Source organism: Schistocerca gregaria, chromosome 1 (assembly GCF_023897955.1).
Source record: "Schistocerca gregaria isolate iqSchGreg1 chromosome 1, iqSchGreg1.2, whole genome shotgun sequence".
In the NCBI taxonomy this organism is placed as follows: domain Eukaryota; kingdom Metazoa; phylum Arthropoda; class Insecta; order Orthoptera; family Acrididae; genus Schistocerca; species Schistocerca gregaria.
This window is the reverse complement of record NC_064920.1, coordinates 444,902,419-444,923,590: the sequence shown is the minus strand read 5'-3', so window position 1 is coordinate 444,923,590 and position 21,172 is coordinate 444,902,419. Positions and strand designations below refer to the sequence as shown.

The window sequence follows — 21,172 nt, the reverse complement described above, 5'->3', positions numbered from 1 at the left end:
TCCCTCATGTCTTAGCAGATGTCCTATCATCCTGTCCCTTCTCCTTATGAGTGTTTTCCACATATTCCTTTCCTCTCCGATTCTGCGTAGAACCTCCTCATTCCTTACCTTATCAGTCCACCCAATTTTCAACATTCGTCTATAGCACCACATCTCAAATGCTTCGATTCTCATCTGTTCCGGTTTTCCCACAGTCCATATTTCTCTACCATACAATGCTGTACTTCAGACGTACATCCTCAGAAATTTCTTCCTCAAATTAAGGCCGGTATTTGATATTAGTAGACTTCCCTTGGATAGAAATGCCTTTTTCGCCATAGCGAGTCTCCTTTTGATGTCCTCCTTGCTCCGTCCGTCATTGGTTATTTTACTGCCTAGGTAGCAGAATTCCTTAACTTCATTGACTTCGTGACCATCAATCCTCGCTGTTCTCATTTCTACTACTTCTCATTACCTTCGTCTTTCTCCGATTTACTCTAAAACCATACTGTGTACTCATTAGGCTGTTCATTCCGTTCAGCAGATCATTTAATTCTTCTTCACTTTCACTCAGGATAGCAATGTCATCAGCGAATCGTATCATTGATATCCTTTCACCTTGTATTTTAATTCCAATCCTGAACCTTTCTTTTATTTCCATCATTGCTTCCTCGATGTACAGATTGAAGAGTAGGGGCGAAAGGCTACAGCCTTGTCTTACTCCCTTCTTAATACGAGCACTTCGTTCTTGATCGTCCACTCTTATTATTCCCTCTTGGCTTTTGTACATATTGTATATGACCCGTCTCTCCCTATAGCTGACCCCTACTTTTTTCAGAAACTTGAACAGCTTGCACCATTTAATATTGTCGAACGCTTTTTCCAGGTCGACAAATCCAATGAACGTGTCTTGATTTTTCTTTAGCCTTGCTTCCATTATTAGCCGTAACGTCAGAATTGCCTCTCTCGTGCCTTTACTTTTCCTAAAGCCAAACTGATCGTCACCTAGCGCATTCTCAATTTTCTTTTCCATTCTTCTGTATGTTATTCTTGTAAGCAGCTTCGATGCATGAGCTGTTAAGCTGATTGTGCGATAATTCTCGCACTTGTCAGCTCTTGCCAACTTCGGAATTGTGTGGATGATACTTTTCCGAAAGTCAGATGGTATGTCACCAGACTCATATATTCTACACACCAACGTGAATAGTCGTTTTGTTGCCACTTCCCCTAATGATTTTAGAAATTCTGATGGAATGTTATCTATACCTTCTGCCTTATTTGACCATAAGTCCTTCAAAGCTCTTTTAAATTCCGATTCTAATACTGGATCCCCTATCTCTTCTAAATCGACTCCTGTTTCTTCTTCTATCACATCAGACAAATCTTCACCCTCATAGAGGGTTTCAGTGTATTCTTTCCACCTATCTGGTCTCTCCTCTGCATTTAACAGTGGAATTCCCGTTGCACTCTTAATGTTACCACCGTTGCTTTTTTTAATGTCACCAAAGGTTGTTTTGACTTTCCTGTATGCTGAGTCTGTCCTTCCGACAATCATATCTTTTTCGATGTCTTCACAATTATCCTGCAGCCATTTCGTCTTAGCTTCCCTGCACTTCCTATATATATTACATTCCTCAGCAACTTGTATTTCTGTATTCCTGATTTTCCCGGAACATGTTTGTACTTCCTCCTTTCATCAATCAACTGAAGTATTTCTTCTGTTACCCATGGCTTCTTCGCAGCTACCTTCTTTGTACCTATGTTTTTCTTCCCAACTTCTGTGATGGCCCTTTTTAGAGACGTCCATTCCTCTTCAACTGCGTTGCCTACTGCGCTATTCCTTATTGCTGTATCTATAGCGTTAGAGAACTTCAAACGTATCTCGTCATTCCTTAGAACTTCCGTATCCCACTTCTTTGCGTATTGATTCTTCCTGACTAATGTCTTGAACTTCAGCTTACTCTTCTTCACTACTATATTGTGATCTGAGTCTATATCTGCTCCTGGGTACGCATTACAATCCAATATCTGATTTCGAAATCTCTGTCTGACCATGATGTAATCTAATTGAAATCTTCCCGTATCGCCCGGCCTTTTCAAAGTATACCTCCTCCTCTTGTGATTCTTGAACAGGGTATTCGCTATTAGTAGCTGAAACTTGTTACAGTACTCAATTAGTCTTTCTCCTCTTTCATTCCTTGTCCCAAGCCCATATTCTCCTGTAACCTTTTCTTCTACTCCTTCCCCTACAACTGCATTCCTGTCGCCCATGACTATTAGATTTTCGTCCCCCTTTACATACTGCATTACCCTTTCAATATCCTCATACACTTTCTCTATCTGTTCATCCTCAGCTTGCGACGTCGGCATGTATACCTGAACTATCGTTGTCGGTGTTGGTCTGCTGGCGATTCTGATTAGAACAACCCGGTCACTGATCTGTTCACAGTAACACACCCTCTGCCCTACCTTCCTATTCATAACGAATCCTACACCTGTTATACCATTTTCTGCTGCTGTTGATATTACCCGATACTCATTTGACCAGAAATCCTTGTCTTCCTTCCACTTCACTTCACTGACCCCTACTATATCTGGATTGAGCCTTTGCATCTCCCTTTTCAGGTTTTCTAGTTTCCCTACCAAGTTCACGCATCTGACATTCCACGCCCTGACTCGTAGAACATCATCCTTTCGTCGATTATTCAATCTTTTTCTCCCCCCTTGGCAGTTCCCTCCTGGAGATCCGAATGGGGGACTATTCCGGAATCTTTTGCCAATGGAGAGATCATTATGACACTTCTTCAATTATAGGCCATATGTCCTGTGGATACACGTTACGTGTCTTTAATGCAGTGGTTTCCATTGCCTTCTGAATTCTCATGTCGTTGATCATTGCTGATTCTTCCGCCTTTAGGGGCAATTTCCCACCCCTAGGACAAGAGAGTGCCCTGAACCTCTATCCGCTCCACCGCCCTCTTTGACAAGGCCGTTGGCAGAATGAGGCTGACTTCTTAAGCCGGAAGTCTTCGGCAGCCAATTCTGATTATTTATCAAAATTTAGGCAGTGGCGGGGATCGAACCCGGGACCGAAGACGTTTTGATTATGAATCAAAGACGCTACCCCTCTTTTTTTTTTGTAATCTCATTGTGTTCGTTATTGTTCGTTTCAATTGTTCGTGGCGGACGTCACCTGACGCCCGTTGAAGTTCGTTATTGATCCATTGACTCAGTTTTTTTTTTATTTCAGAGGGCAACTAACCCTCTGACCGAATACGCTGAGCTACCGTGCCAGCTAATGTGGAACGCTTCACGATTTTGCGTGTCATCCTTGCGCAGGGGCCATGCTAATCTTCTCTGTATCGTTCCTATTTTAGTATATGTACCGCCGAAGCGAGTACGCCCCTAGACCACGGGTTATCAAACCAGTAGTTAAGTCCCATAATTCTCAGAGCCATTTGAACCATTTTTTTGCATTTAAATACTATTCTGCTTGTTTAGTTGGTATTGTGGAATAAGTCGTAACGACCGCCTTATTTTTGGTTATTTTTAAGAGTTTGGAAATTTAGAAATGTTTGCTTGTTAATTGTATAAGTAAGCATATTGATTAAGTTTTCTGAAAGTTTGCTGTATCGTGAGTTCATGTTTGTCAGTATGAGCATGGTCTTACGGTGGACTTCTGGGGATCTACTGTTTACCCCTATCTAAAGCCCATTAGGTGAAAGCCAAATTATTCTAATTTCTTACTAGTAATAACTGTTCCCTGAAGATACCCTAAGCTGTAATTATCATTTTGGCCCACCACTATCTGGCACGTTATGAAATTGTATCCTGAATTTTGACAAATTTTAAAAGGCCTCTTGCAGGGTTAGACCTTGTCAGTTGAGCCAGGCCATCTTACTATCATGCCCCGCTCTGGGCCTCCTCCAGAAATTGTACTGCTCTGTGTGTTAATCAGCGTGTGAATGTGTAATCTAACTTTACTTTCAGTTTGTTTTAGATTTCGTTAGTGCTCTGTCTGGCGTGGCTGGCTTTTAACTCGCCTTGCTGCGCGGACCCGGCCGTTGTTTCCCAAGCAGTTGCGCCGGCGTCCTGCATGACTTCGACGTCACTGTGGCTTCGTACGGATCCTTGGCCAACAAAGCCACTTCGTTAAACATTCTACTACTGTTGTATTTTATTTAATATTGTTAACTTTAATCGCCGGCCGCGGTGGTCTCGCGGTTCTAGGCGCGCAGTCCGGAACCGTGCGACTGCTACGGTCGCAGGTTCGAATCCTGCCTCGGGCATGGATGTGTGTGATGTCCTTAGGTTAGTTAGGTTTAAGTAGTTCTAAGTTCTAGGGGACTAATGACCACAGCAGTTGAGTCCCATAGTGCTCAGAGCCATTTGAACCATTTTTTGTTAACTTTAATCATTAACACATTTACTAAGCTACTTCATTCAGTGATTTGTTAATTAGTTGAATAGCATTTGTTGATGAAGCTACAACTAATTTAAAACAAAATTTTTAAAATTCTGAATACTGTGTACTTCTACATTTGTTAAATTCATTATCTTAACAGCTGCAAATAATTTTAAATTTCAAGTAGAAGCTTCCAAATAGTCGAGTAAGATATTTTTGACATTAATTTGTCACTATCACCTCTTCGATTCACATTTTGCTCCATGTTTTGTTAAATAAAATGTATGTGTTTGATCTGTGAATGATGCTATTTTTGTTACTCTTTTGGGTACGCCATTCCACCTGAAAATCGTGTGTGCTCAATCCTGATGTAGTTTGTTAAACAAATACAGCACGTGTCTCAGTGACCTAAGAAAAATTTTAGCTAGAAGAAGGTCTAGTTCTTATCATTGATCTTTAAAGAATCGCACAGCAGTATGCAACTTTAGAATTTCCCAGTAACTGAGAAAGCCTATAATTAAGAATACATGGCTAGTTTAGCGAATTTTTCCAGACAGAACGCTCCAAGTTACTCTTCATGGACAGTCGTCTACAGAAACAGAAACAAAACTGCTGAGTTACAAGCAAGCGTAACAGGCCTTTACTGTTGGTGTTACACATCACGTACCGACAGGATATCAGCCTTCTATAGAGACACGTTACTAGCTTTCAATGTAAATAAAATTATGAAATGTGGTAGCCTTTCAATGTGATATTAATGATGTACAACTCGAATAAGATATTTCGCACAAATCCCTTGTCGTAACCATATTAGGTATGAAACATTACAGCCATACATAGGTAAAGCAAATGGCAAGTATCGATTTCTAGCTGGTACATTGAGAATGTGGTGACTTCTATAAAACGAATATTGCTGAAGTGGATGGATTTACAGTTGTTGAGCTATAAACAGTGAGGTTGTCAACTCCCGTTTTCAAGAGCGTGGTATTTTGGTAGGAATAGTCACCCTTGATAAAACGAAAGGTTATGGCCATATAACCACAGCCACAGTCTTACAAACATTTCACGCACAGTCTTCAGTGTAATCGCTGCTGACGTGTGCGGGATCCATCTCAGGCTGCCTTCCGCAAAGAGGAGTCGCACTAATAATCACCTGCCCGCTCGGCTGAAGAAAGAGCGTGAAAGAAATGATGGACAGTCTTGAAATAATGCAAAGACATCATGTATCTCGCGGAAATTTTCTCAGACAATTTCAACAAAAAGTTATGCATGTGTAAACGAATGACATTTTTGAGCCCCGCTTACTATAAATTGGTCCAGTAATAAATGTCAAAGTAATAAGATTAATAGGAGCTTGCTGGGAGAGCTACAAGCAATTGTTTTACCCAGCACCCTCCATGAACGGACTTGTAAGAATATTTCTAAAGTATTACTGCAGGGAAACTACAAATTCGGTCCCTTTGTGTGCTCAGCAGCTTCAGCCCTGCCTTCATCGTGCTCTGGATCAACCCCGATGGCACTACGAACAACGTTCTGCAAGCAGCACTCGATAAGTTGCGAACAGTCAAATCGACGGGAAACCAATTACTCACTACTGTCGAATCCAAAGGGTTCAACAAATTATTTGTCACGTAAATGTAGCCTTTTGTATCGATTAACCATGGAAGGCGTGGAAGGAAGGAGATATGCTGTTCCTCTGTTCCTCACGGTTTTCCTAAGAGATGTTCTGTACATCTAACAGCAATTGCTTGTCTTATATAATACGCTGAACATATGTTCCAACTTATTTTATAGACACCTGAGTTTTGTAATGGAGGTTGCACTGGTTTTAAATTATTAATAAGATTATTTTTTAAGCTATTGTTAGTGAAAAATGCTACTTTGAAGTTGTATTTGTTCTGGAGGAGCGGCTGAATCCTGTAAGGTAAAAGTCCTAAAACCAATAAATATTTTTTTTTACATTTAAATTATGTTGGTTATTAGGAGAAGTGGCAAGAGTGGTGATCCCATTATTGATCTTACTTCCAAGAGTTTTATCCGCTACGGTTGGTTCGAATCCATTATTGACTGTAATAGCTTTCATTAATCCGACCATTGACATTTTCATCGATGTTCGAATTTTCTGATGAAGACACCCATAGTTCGTGTCGAAATCAGATCAAAGCCAAATGTTGTTGCAACAGGTTTGCTGTATTACGCAAATCGTAAAAAGTAACTTCGTTATCCAGTGATACGCCGAGTATATAGTTGTAGATATGTGAATATTTAGGTTCTTTTGACGCCGAGGGAAAGGCTTAGTTGTGGCTTGAGTAGTGACAGCTGTCGTTGACAGAAGTCACGTCCTGCCGGCAGAACACTGGTCCTGCCGCTCAGCGTCCTTCAGTGGGAGCCAGTCTGAGGTGCGGGCGGCGGCGTGATTAATGAGCGATCTCGCAGTGGCTGTGTCACGGCTGAGCGTTGCTCAGTGAAAGTTCGAGTGGCGCTGCGCTAGTGTGTCACTGCTGAAATGAGGTTTTTGTGACACGTCACTTAACTATGCGTCCTTTACAGTAAATGTGGAGGGGATTGTGTTTTAGCTATTTCATAATTTATTTGTCATGCAGTGGAGGCTTTCAATAGATCTACGCGTCGTTTGGCACACATGGCGTAATACGTACTTCGGTGCACAAATATCCTTCCACAATAGCCAGGAGCACGAAACACCACAATGTTGTGCGCGCATTTCTGACGGGGCTAAGATTTATAAAACAGTGGCAATTTTAACAGAAAAAAGCAAGGTGTTAAATCAGATAAAATTTGGATGTTAAAAATTTCACCGTATGAACGACGATCGATTATTTTCTATCAAGAATGTTTGCATTACCAAAGATAACCTAGCAGCCGACGACACATGATGGACTGTGGTGCCCTCTACACTGCTAATATACCGGTGATCAAAAAGTCAGTATAAATTTGAAAACTTAATAAACCACGGAATAATGTAGATAGAGATTTAAAAATTGACACACATGCTTGGAATGACATGAGGTCATTGCTAGACGCGTGAAAGATCTGTTGCGCGCATCGTTTGGTGATGATCGTGTGCTCAGCCGCCACTTTCGTCATGCTTGTACTCCCAGGTCCCCAGACCTCAGTCCGTACAATTATTGGCTTTGGGCTTACCTGAAGTCGCAAGTGTGTCGTGATCGACCGACATCTCTAGGGATGCTGAAAGACAACATCCAACGCCAATATCTCACCATAACTCCGGACATGCTTTACAGTGCTGTTCGCAACATTATTCCTCGACTACAGCTATTGTTGAGGAAAGATGGTAGACATATTGTAAAGAACATCATCTTTGCTTTGTCTTACTTTGTTGTGATAATTATTGTTCTTCTGATCAGACGAAGCGCCATCTGTCGGACATGTTTTGAACATTTGTATTTTTTTAGTTCTAATAAAACCCCATGTCATTCCAAGCATGTGTGTCAATTTGTGCCTCTCTATCTACGTTATTCCGTAATTTATTCAGTTTTCCAATTTATGCTGTCTTTTTGATCACCCGGTATTTGGCACTCACTCGAATTCTGCTTATAGTTCGTCACTTCGCCTTTGAAGAAGTCGCCTGCAGTTGGATAGGCAACTTAAGGAGAAAGTTTTATGGATCGACGATGGTTAATTAGCTCGGAAATTTCACATGTAGTATTGGAAGATGTTTTGTGGTTTTCCAGTGAAAGATAACTCACATATACACACCCATTAACCCCTTATTCCCTCCCCCCCCCCACGACACACACCCACACACACACACACACTAGACGCAAGAAAATGTAAACTGAATTGCCTACATTGTATTACTTGACGCATTGTACTAAACCAGTCTTCGCCTACCAACAATTGCAGTGCAATGTCTGTTAAGTACAAAACGTAAAGTATAATGTGTTAGGCGAAGATGAGTACAAACAAATTCTGTACACAATGGCTATGATGCCTCGAAGTACCTATGGGTTCGTACTTTCGTAAATATTTAAAATATGTGACAAAAAATACTTGATAACATCAATGACTAATTTACATACACCCTGTTTCATTTATAATTAGAATTAATTTGTAAATAATTAAGAAGAAGAAGTTCTTGTTATACGGTCACCAGACATTTACAGACATGTGCTTTCGTCACATAATTGCAATTGAAATCATGATTTCAAGAACTCCCCCCCCCCCCCCCTCACCCGCCTCGCCCACAATCGTATTTGAAAAAGAGTTTTCAGGGGAAACAAAAAATTAAATATTGTCAAACATAATGCACAAGGCATAATAAATTTAACTTTCTCCATTAGATATGAGTTCAATCAGTACCCACGGATTTAAACACTTCTATAAATTTCATCCCTGATACTTGAGGGGTGTACAAAATTGGTGGATTTGCGATGTTCTTGAAATTTAACTTTCTCCATTAGATATGAGTTCCATCAGTACCTACGGATTTAAACACTTCTATAAATTTCATCCCTGATCCTTGAGGGGTGTACAAAGTTGGTGAATTTGCGATGTTCTTGAAATAACCGCTAATCGTTTTGAATAAACATATTCTTTTTTTTAAAGAAATGAAAGTTTCTGAGAACATTGTACCTCATTACAAACAATGAGAACTAAAATCATAATTCCAGTAATACTTAATTGAAATATCGTGTACTCTGAGCATTTTAAGAACAAATTATGCGAACTTACAATATTTTATGAGCAAACATTTTGGGAAAAGCATTTCTCTAATGCTGCATTCTTCATCCAGGATTCATCACGATGGTCTTTCTGTAATATCACCTTACTCTCCATCTTCACTGCATGGTTCATTAATTGCAACAAGTGACTAATAAACTTTACAGCATCCGGGTTGTAAGTACTTCAACAAATATATAATGTCATCAAGTTCATTTTGCTGAATTCTGATCGATTCATTCTAAGGTTTACAACCACGGATTATGGGATTAGTGTTGGGCTCCAAGATTCGGAAGTGCTGTGGCATCAGTAACTTCAATACTAATTTCGTTAAGGTGGCGGATATAGAACTTAAATAGTTTGTACCTCGTCTTTGTCTTTTGTTAAGTGGGATTTGAAATACTTTTTAAAACCTGTTTGAAAATCAGTAACGTCATCTGATTGTGGACAGTAAATGGAAATTTTTTTCTTGCTCAATTGTATCTACCTTTCATACATTGTCTTCTTTCTTCATATTTTTAATGACAGCTAAGTGCTGGTCGCAAGGCAAGAATGAATGTTCTGTCACAGCGAACATCTGAGTAACTTCCTGAAATCTGTGCACGTATATGTGAATGAAAACGTATTGCATCATTGACATACTATGGTTCTAGTCAATGCATCCACCTGAAAATAAAAATAACTCTTTGTAGTCTACAGGAAAATATTTAAACTCGAAAGAACTTCATGAACTCTTTTTTCCTTTGGTCTCTAGCCCCGTATAGTCAAGCTTTTTAACTCTAAAATTTGTATCTGCAAAATTATGAAGCCAAAACTGTCTTTGGAGACTATGTTACCGACTGGAATGCGTGGAAACACAATGTTCTGGTAAAAAAAAATGGTGTCTCTACTTGTATTTGTCAAAAGGCACTCCGTTGTCTCTTTAATTACAGTTTTAAATCTGTTAGCTTTCGTTTCGTGAAGTTTCAGAATATCTTACAAATGTTTTCTGACCACATCATATCTTTCGTGCTTGCTTGATTCGATGCTCCCTTTGAAAACCACACACATCAGTTTTTTGCACTAAATGTGTAAATGAAATGTTTCTGATAGTACTGCTGGCTGGATAGTACTCTTGCTTTAGTGTACACTTTACTCACTTCGGACCAGAGATACTTTTTATCTGAAAGTGTGTTTTGGGATAATGTTATTCCAGAAACAATGTGTACATTTGCCTTGCATCCAGATCAGAACTGAAGTGTCCTTGCTTCGATTGTGAACCATAATGATGAACGCAGTAGGGAAAAGAGCGTATGTGAGTATGAATTTGCTCCCTATTTCTTCACATTTAGTTCTTGGTCTGTTACTGTGGCATCCACTTTTACTTTACATTGAAGAACCAGCACTATGAAGGTTTGTTTAGCGTCTTACTTTTGTAACAGCTGTTCCATATTGCTGGAAAATTCCTCACGGCATTCAGTGGTGCCATGTTCCCCGTGTGTGACCTGAAAAGACATTAAATAATATTGTTAAAAAGAATACAGAATAAAAAACAATATTTAACTTAAGGTTCCACCAGAATGAGAGCATATGCACAATATTTTTCATGGTGCTGGTAATCCTCTCCTTTTTCTTGGACGCTTTCTGGTAATAATGAGTTCACGAATAGAACCGTACAAATAAGAATCTCGGACATCCTTTGATGTCTGTACATTGAGGTTATTTAATAATAGCAGTTTTATTTCATCAGAAAATTTACTAAAGTACCCCAATTTGCTGCTTCCTAAAAAAATAAATACATAGAAAATGTTATGACTATTTAAGTCTCTTTTCCTATAAGATCAGGTTATATCTATTAAAGAAGTATATATTGTTTCAGATTAGATTCTAATGAAAGAAACCGTTTGCTGTTACAGTCATTCTTTATTAATATCCATAAAGCATTACGAACGTTTAGAATTAGTGACTGGTAACAGTAAACTTGTTGTTTCATTCGATATCTATAACAGCTACGGTAAAGCATATTCTAAAATTGAGGCTATTCCCCTATGTAACTTTCAAGTATTTGGATAAAAAATTACTTTAAAACAGAATAACAAGGCAAACAAATGTAACAAAATAGAATGCTGAATGAATTATTTACGTACCTGTATGAACTGCCTATCTTTTGCGCTTCTGTCTTGCCACTCCCTACCTTCTATTCTTCAAGTTTTTACTTCATTTTTCTTCCGTTCCTTCTCATTACGCTTCCTTTTAACTTTAAATGTTCTGCAGTATACACGAGCTTCAGCATAGTCACCCACTTTGAAACACTCACAGCTGTTTGGCGACAGCAACGCTACACACGATGGATGGTCAGTTCAAGAATCTCCCTAGCCCTGCTGAATGCAAAAGTTGGAATTTTCTGTCTCACTAGATGCTTTCCGTTTCATACTACAATATGCTTCCAAAATAAAAAAATTCTACAAATAAGAACATGGGATGTTTTTGAAATCACAGTTTTAATTCGGTTATCACTTAAAATTGCATGTCGTTGTGATAAAGGGATCAAAAACATTGAAGAACATATCTGGTGAACACAGTTGAATTATGTTGTTGTTCTTGTTGTGGTCTTCAGTCCTGTGACTGGTTTGATGCAGCTCTGCATGCTACTCTATCCTGTGCAAGCTGCTTCATCTCCCAGTACCTACTGCACCCTACATCCTTCTGAATCTGCTTAGTGTAGTCATCTCTTGGTCTCCCTCTACGATTTTTACCCTTCACGCTGCAGTCCAATACTAAATTGGTGATCCCTTGATGCCTCAGAACATGTCCTACCAACCGATCCCTTCTTCTGGTCAAGTTGTGCCACAAACTTCTCTTCTCTCCAGTCCTATTCAATACTTCATCATTAGTTATGTGATCTACCCACCTAATCTTCAGCATTCTTCTGTAACACCACGTTTCGAAAGCTTCTATTCTCTTCTTGTCCGAACTATTTATCGTCCATGTTTCACTTCCATACATGGCTACACTCCATACAAATACTTTCAGAAATGTCTTCCTGACACTTAAATCTATACTCGATGTTAACAAATTTCTCTTCTTCAGAAACGGTTGCCTTGCCATTGCCAGTCTACATTTTATATCCTCTCTACTTCGACCATCATCAGTTATTTTGCTCCCCAAATAGAAAAACTCCTTTACTACTTTAAGTGTCTCATTTCCTAATCTAATTCCCTCAGCATCACCCGACTTAATTCGACTACATTCCATTATCCTCGTTTTGCTTTTGTTGATGTTCATCTTATATCCTCCTTTCAAGACACTATCCATTCCGTTCAACAGCTCTTCCAAGTCCTTTGCTGTCTCTGACAGAATTACGACGTCATCGGCGAACCTAAAAAGTTTTTATATCTTCTCCATGGATTTTAATACCTACTCCAAATTTTTCTTTTGTTTCCTTCACTGCTTGCTCAATATACAGATTGAATAACATCGGGGAGAGACTACAACCCTGTCTCACTCCCTTCCCAATCACTGCTTCCCTTTCATGTCCCTCGACTCTTATAACTGCCATCTGGTTTCTGTAAAAATTGTAAATAGCCTTTCGCTCCCTGTATTTTACCTCTGCCACCTTTAGAATTTGAAAGAGAGTATTCCACTCAACATTGTCTACAAATGCTAGAAACGTAGGTTTGCCTTTCCTTAATCTAGCTTCTGAGATAAGTCGTAGGGTCAGTATTGCCTCACGTGCTCCAATATTTGTACGGAATCCAAACAGATCTTCGCCTAGGTCGGCTTCTACTAGTTTTTCCATTCGTCTGTAAAGAATTCGCGTTAGTATTTTGCAGCTGTCACTTATTAAACTGATAGTTCGGTAATTTTAACATCTGTCAACACCTGCTTTCTTTGGGATTGGAATTATTATATTCTTCTTGAAGTCTGAGGGTATTTCGCCTGTCTCATACATCTTGCTCACCAGATGGTAGAGTTTTGTCATGACTGGATCTCCCAAGGCAGTCAGTAGTTCCACTGGAATGTTATCTATTCCGGGGGCCTTGTTCCGACTCAGGTCTTTCAGTGCTCTGTCAAACTCTACACGCAGTATCGTATCTCCCATTTCGTCTTCATCTACATCCTCTTCCATTTCCATAATATTGTCCTCAAGTACATCGCCCTTGTATAGACCCTCTGTATACTCCTTCCACCTTTCTGCTTTCCCTTCTTTGCTTAGAACTGGGTTTCCATCTGAGCTCTTGATGTTCATACAAGTGGTTCTCTTATCTCCAAAGGTCTCTTTAATTTTCCTGTAGGTAGTGCCTATCTTACCCCTAATGAGATAAGCCTCTGCATCCTTACATTTGTCCTCTAGCCATCCCTGCTTAGCCATTTTGCACTTCCTGTCGATCTCATTTATGAGACATTTGTATTCCTTTTTGCCTGCTTCATTTACTGCATTTTTATATCTTCTCCTTTCATAAATTAAATTCAATATTTCTTCTGTTACCCAAGGATTTCTAGTAGCCCTCGTCTTTTTACCTACTTTATCCTCTGCTGCCTTCACTACTTCATTCCTCAGAGCTACCCATTCTTCTTCTACTGTATTTCTTTCCCCTATTCCTGTCAATTGTTCCCTTATGCTCTCCCTGAAACTCTCTACAACCTCTGGTTCTTTCAGTTTATCCAGGTCCCATCTCCTTAATTTCCCACATTTTTGCAGTTTCTTCAGTTTTAATCTGCAGGTCATAACCAATAGATTGTGGTCAGAGTCCACATCTTCCCCTGGAAATGTCTTACAATTTAAAACCTGGTTCCTAAATCTCTGTCTTACCATTATATAATCTATCTGAAACCTGTCAGTATCTCCAGGCTTCTTCCATGTATACAGCTTTCTTTTATGATTTTGAACCAAGTGTTACCTATGATTAAGTTGTGCTCTGTGCAAAATTCTACCAGGCGGCTTCCTCTTTCATTTCTTTGCCCAGTCCATACTCACCTACTACGTTTCCTTCTCTCCCTTTTCCTACTGTCGAGTTCCAGTCACCCATTACTATTAAATTTTCATCTCCATTCACTATCTGAATAATTTCTTTTATTTCATCATAGATTTCTTCAATTTCTTCGTCATCTGCAGAGCTAGTTGGCATATAAACTTGTACTACTGTAGTAGGTGTGGGCTTCGTATCAATCTTGGCCACAATAATGCGTTCACTATGCTGTTTGTAGTAACTTACCCGCATTCCTATTTTCTTATTCATTATTAAATCTACTCCTGCATTACCCCTATTTGATTTTGTGTTTATAACACTGTAGTCACCTGACCAGAAGTCTTGTTCCTCCTGCCACCGAACTTCACTAATTCCCACTATATCTAACTTTAACCTATCCATTTCCCTTTTTAAATTTTCTAACCTACCTGCCCTATTAAGGGATCTGGCATTCCACGCTCCGATCCGTAGAACACCTGTTTTCTTTCTCCTGATAATGACATCCTCTTGAGTAGTCCCCGCCCGGAGATCCGAATGGGGGACTATTTTACCTCCGGAATATTTTACCCAAGAGGACGCCATCATCATTTAATCATACAGTAAAGCTTCATGCCCTCGGGAAAAATTACGGCCGTAGTTTCCCCTTGCTTTCAGCCGTTCGCAGTTCCAGCACAGCAAGGCCGTTTTGGTTAATGTTACAAGGACAGATCAGGCAATCATCCAGACTGTTGCCCCTGCAACTATTGAAAAGGCTGCCGCCCCTCTTCAGGAACCACACGTTTGTCTGGCCTCTCAACAGATACCCCTTCGTTGTGCTTGAACCTACGGTACGGCTAACTGTATCGCTGAGGCACGCAAGCCTCTCCACCAACGGCAAGGTCCATGGTTCATGGGGGGGGGGGGGGGGGGGAGTTGAATTATAGGAACACAAAAATGGATGTGTAATTGAAGTTAAATGTTACAAAAAAATGGTTCAAATGGCTCTGAGCACTATGGGACTCCACTGCTGTGGTCATCAGTCCCCTAGAACTTAGAACTACTTAAACCTAACTAACCTAAGGACATCACACACATCCATGCCCGAGGCAGGATTCGAACCTGCGACCGTAGCAGTCGCACGGTTCCGGACTGCGCGCCTAGAACCGCGAGACCACCGCAGCCGGCTAAATGTTACACTGGCTACAAAGTCCTTAGAGGTAGAAAATAATCTTTAATTGGAAAAGAATGAGGAATAAAATGGACTGTTTCTTTCTCGAACGAAACATCTCAGAATTCACTTCAATCTGTTTGGGGAAGTGATAGAATATTTAAATCTCGATGCTCAAAATGTCGTCGGCCGGTGGGCAAGTGTAGTGCCCCATCCACCGAATTATGTCACTCAATAGTAATAGAAATATACATAAATAGTCGAATTAAGCAAGCTCTTGTCCCTCAACTACGATTAATTTCATTGCCTTTTGACTTCAGTAGCAAATTCGAGTAAATATAAAATCTAAGTCCCCAACAAACCAAACTGAATCAATTTTGCACCCTCCAAACATAAAAGTGTATACATGTTGAAAAATACTGGAGAGAGGTAATGTAACACATGAATGACTCTACTTACGTGTGATGATTTTCCAAGCACTGTTGTAGGCACGGTATACGCTTCAGTTGCTCAGTTAATGTGATAGGTAGCTGCACTGATAAGAAAAGGTCTTACTAGAAACTTGCCCGTAACATTTAGTTGCCGGACGGATTGACATACCTCTATAAAGTTTTAATCCCTATGCACTGCACTTGGACGCAAGCAACGTCCTTCCCTGAAGAATGGCTGTAGTAACGCCGAAGGTATTGGGTGATTAGAGCCTTTGTAAAGTGGGGTATATCAGCAGTGTAGAAGAGAAAACGGAGAGGAGAAAGGATGGAACCTTGGGGAAGATCTGCAGTGGAAAGGAAGGGATGGGAATCCGTGGTATTAATGAGGACAGAGGATGAGTGATTAGAGAGGAAGGAGGCCACACAGTGGGCGTTATTATCTGGAAGTGCAAAAGTCCAAAGTCTGAAAAGAAGATCGGAATGCCATACAAGATCATAGGCTTTCTCTAACTCCAGGGAGACAAAAATAGCTGATTTACGGGCATTGAGCTGTTGGGATAGAAGATGGGTGAGGTTGACAGGTAGTTATCAAAGCAAAAGGTGGGAGGAAGCGATACTGGTTAATGGAAAGAAGGTACGTTGGTTCAGGCGTTGCTGGTCGTGACAGGAGAGGGTGGATTTGAAGACCTTGCACAACTCTGAGATGAGACAGATGGGGCGGTAGGCGTAAGTATTAGCAAGGAGTTTGTCTGGTTTGAGAAACAGTAAGATTTTGGAAGTTTTCCACAATTCAGGATCTACACCTGTATCTACATACATACTCCGCAATCCACGATACGGTGCGTGGCGGAGGGTACCTAGTACAACAACTAGCATCTTCTCTCCCTGTTCCACTCCCAAACAGAACGAGGGAAAAATTACTGCCTATATGCCTCTGCACGAGCCCTAATCTCTCTTATCTTGTCTTTGTGGTCTTTCCGTGAAATGTAAGTTGGCGGCAGTAAAATTGTACTGCAGTCAGCCTCAAATGCTGGTTCTCTAAATTACCTCAGTAGCGATTCACGAAAAGAACGCCTCCTTTCCTCTAGAGACTCCCACCCGAGTTCCTGAAGCATTTCCGTAACACTCGCGTGTCGATCAAACCTACAAGTAACAAATCTAGCAGCCCGCCTCTGAATTGCTTCTATGTCCTCCCTCAATCCGACCTGATAGGGATCCCAAACGCTCGAGCAGTACTCAAGAAAAGGTGGTGTTAGTGTTAGTGTTTACAGATGAACCACATCTTCCCAAAATTCTACCAATGAACCGAAGACGGCTATCCGCCTTCCCCACAACTGCCATTACATGCTCGTCCCACTTCATATCGCTCTGCAACGTTACGTCCAAATATTTAATCCAGGTGACTATGTCAAGTGCTACAGTACTAATGGAGTATTCAAACATTACGGGATTCTTTTTCCTCTTCATCTGCATTAACTTACATTTATCTATATTTAGAGTTAGCTGTCATTCTTTACACCAATCACAAATCCTGCCCAAGTCATCTTGTACCCTCCTACAGTGATTCAACGACGACACCTTCCCGTACACCACAGCATCATCAGCAAACAGCCGCACATTGCTATGGACACTATTCAAAAGATCATTTATGTAGATAGAAAATAACAGCCGACCTACCACACTTCCCTGGGGCACTACAGATGATATCCCTCACCTCTGATGAACAGTCACCATCGAGGACAACATACTGGGTTCTATTACTTAAAGAAGTCTTAGAGCCACTCACATATTTGGGAACCAATCCCATATGCTCGTACCTTAGTTAGGATTCTGCCGTGGGGCACCGAGTCAAACGCTTTCCGAAAGTCAAGGAATATGGCATCCGTTTGATATCTTTCATACATGGTTCGCAAGATATCATGTGAAAAAAAGGCGAGTTGCGTTTCGCAGGAGCGATGCTTTCTAAAGCCTTGCTGATGCATGGCCCGCAACTTCTCTGTCTCAAGGAAATTCATTATATTCGAACTGAGAATATGTTCGAGAATCCTGCCAGAAACCGATTTTAAGGATATTGGTCTGTAATTTTGAGGATCCGTCCTTCTACCATTCTTATATACAGGCGTCACCTGCGCTTTTTTTCCAGTCGCTCGGGATTTTACGTTGGTCAAGAGATTCGCGATAAATAAATAAGGAGCCAATGCAGTAGAGTACTCTGTAAAACAGAATTCTAATCCCATAAGGACCTGGCGATTTATTTATTTTCAACCCATTCAGCTGCTTCACAATCCCAGTGATGTCTATCACTATGTCCTCCATATGGGAATCTGTACGAGACTCAAACGGCGGTATGTATGTACGAGCCTCCTGCGTGAAATATTTCTCAAATGCTAAATTTAAAATTTCAGCTTTCGTTTTGATGTCTTCCGTTGCCAGGCCAGACTGATCAGTGAGTGACTGGATGGAAGCCTTCGACCCGCTTACTGATTTTAGGTAAGACCAGAATTTCCTTGGGTTTTCAGCACAGCAAGAATTTCTGCTAAGGTATGACGGTGGTAGTGGTTGTATGCTTCGCGCGTTACTCTTTTTACAGCAGCACGAATCTCTACAAACTTTTGCCTGTTCTCATTCTCTCGACCTTTCTTGTACCGCGAGTGTCTTTGCTTCTTGAGTATTCTCCCAATTGCGCTGTTAAACCACGGTGGGTCTTTTCCGTCAATAAGCCACTTTTTCGGCACATACTTGTCCAATGCGTGATTTACAATGTATTTAAAATTTGCCCATAATTCTTCCACCTCCATCGTACCGGAAGTAAATGAATGCTAACAACTGCTTATCTGCTCTTTCTAGTAAGAATACTCTCCTAGCCTTCTTGAGAGACTTTTTAACTTTCGTAACCATAGTCGTAATGATAACACCATGATCACTAATCCCTATCTCAACACTGACACCGTAGATGAGGTCTGGTCTGTTCGTGGCTACCAGATCTAAAATATTTCCATTACGCGTTGTCTGTCGATTTAGCTGCTCAAGGCAGTTTCCGCATAATGTGTTCAAAAGTAATTCACACGACGGCTTGTCTGTACCACCTGTAATGAATCCATAGACATCCCAGTTTATACTAGGTAGGTTGAAGTCGCCTCCGTCTAATATAGCATGATCCGGGTACTTCTGCGATACAGAGTGTAGACTCCCTTTGAATGATTCTAGAACTGTCACGGTGGAACCTGGTGGCCGGTAATAACGCCCAACAATTAACTTTATTTCTCCTAGCCCTGTTAAACGTGTCGAGATAACTTCACAATCACACTCTACTTCGACGTCAATGGACACAATATTTTTGTCAACTGCAATGAAAACACCACCTCCTACGGTGTGTAATCTGTCTTTCCGATACACATTCCAACCCTCACTAAATATTTCAGAACTTCCTATCTCAGCGTTCAGCCAGGTCTCAGTCCCGAGAATAATTTGCGTAGCCATGTATGTGAAAAACGGTATCCCATTTGAGTCAACTGATGTTGCAAAGTACTGCACTGAAAAGGTGTTTGAATGTTGTGCAGGTGTGGTTAAATTTAATGGAGATAAACTTCTACCTGTTCTTATTTATAGATCCCCAGACTCCGATTTCACAACATTTTTGCTAAAGCTAGAGGAGGTTCTTGGTTCACTTTATAAGAAATACAAAAAGTTAGTTATATGTGGTGACTTCAATATTAATTGTATAAGTGATTGTGCAAGGAAAAGGGTGGTAGACCTCCTTAATTCATATAATCTTATGAAAACCGTATTCTTCCCAACGAGAGTGCAAGGGAGCAGTAGAACAACCATAGAAAGAAATTTTATTCATTCCTCATTACTAGAAGGGCATTCTGTTAGCAAAAAGGTTAATGACCTTTCAGATCATGATGCACAAATTTTAACTCTAAAAGATTTTTGTGCTGCAACACATGTTAAATATAGTTATCAACTTTTAGGGAAGCTGACCCAGTTGCTGTAGAGGCCTTTGTAAACCTTACCGAGGTACAAGAGTGGCAAGATGTTTATAGTGCTGATACAGTAGACGATAGATATAATGCTTTCCTCAAGACTTTTCTCGTTCTCTTAGAAAGTTGCTTTCCGTTAGAACGTTCAAAACAGGGTGCTAGCACAAACAGGCAGCCTGTGTGGATGACTAGAGGGATAAGAATACCCTGTAGAACAAAGTGGCTATTATATCAAAAAGTTAGAAATAGTCAAAATCTAAATGCAGCATCCCATTACAAACAGTATTGTAAGGTGCTTAAAAAAAGTTATCAGGAAGGCAAAAAGTATGTGGTATGCAGATAAAGTAGCTAAGTCTCAGGATAAAATTAAAACCATATGGTCAATCCTAAATGAAGTGGCTGGTCTGCAGAGACAGGTCGAGGATATAGAATCAGTGCGTAGTGGGAATGTCCGTGTTACTGGTAAGTCGCATATATGTGCAGTATTTAATAATCACTTTCTGAATATAGCAGGTGAACTAAATAGTAATCTAGTCCCAACAGGGAATCGTATAGTGCTCGTAGAAAAAAGTGTTCCGAGTCTGATACATGAAATGTTCCTCCATGATACTGACAAGAGGGAGATTGAGTTAATAACTAAATCGCTAAAGACCAAGAACTCTCATGGATATGACGGGGTATCTAGCAGACTACTAAAGTATTGTTCTATATATGCTAGCCCAGTACTTAGCCATATCTGTAACTTTTCCTTTAGGAGTGGTCGGTTTACTGACCGATTAAAGTACTCGGTAGTGAAGGCACTTCATAAAAAGGGAGACAGGGATAATATTGACAATTATAGACCTATTTGTATGCCATCGGTGTTTGCTAAATTCATCGAGAAGGTTGTATATACAAGATTACTGGAGCATTTAAATTCACATAATTTGCTGACAAAAGAACAGTTTGGATTTAGAAATGGTTTAACGACTGAAAATGCTATATTCTGTTTTCTCTGTGAGGTTTCGGACGGATTAAATAAAAGGTTGCGAACGCTAGGTGTTTTCTTTGATTTAACGAAGGCTTCTCACAGTGTTGACCACAAAATACTACTGCAGAAGTTGGACCATTATGGAGTAATGGGAGAAGCTTACAATTGGTTCGCCTCTTACTTTAAGAACAGAAAGCAGAAGGTAATTCTCCGCAATATTGAGAGTGGCAGTGATGTTCAGTCGCAATGGGGCACTGTTATGTGGGGCGTTCCCCTAGGGTCGGTGCTGGGGCGACTGCTGTTCCTTATTTATATACATGATATGATATTACAGGTGATTCAAAAATATTTCTGTTTGCTGATGACACCAGCTTGGTAGTGAAGGATATTGTATGTAATACTGAAACAGTATCAAATAATGTAGTTCATGAAATAAGTTCGTGGCTTGTGGAAAATAATTTTATGCTAAATCACCGAAAGACTCAGTTTTTATAGTTTCTAACTCACAACTCAACAAGAACCGATAATTTGATCAGACAGAATGGACATATTATAAGCGAGACGGAACAGTTCAAGTTCCTAGGCGTTTGGATTGATAGTAAGCTGT

The 21,172-nt window shown here is 40.3% G+C and overlaps 1 non-coding gene across 1 annotated transcript; it reads right to left on the bottom strand.

The window, feature by feature from the left end:
- Positions 1–3,273: 3,273 nt before the first annotated feature.
- LOC126286431 (U6 spliceosomal RNA) lies at positions 3,274–3,380 on the bottom strand. Its single transcript, XR_007551695.1, has one exon. It is a non-coding gene; the product is annotated as a U6 spliceosomal RNA (small nuclear RNA).
- Between the last annotated feature and the right edge of the window lie 17,792 nt (positions 3,381–21,172).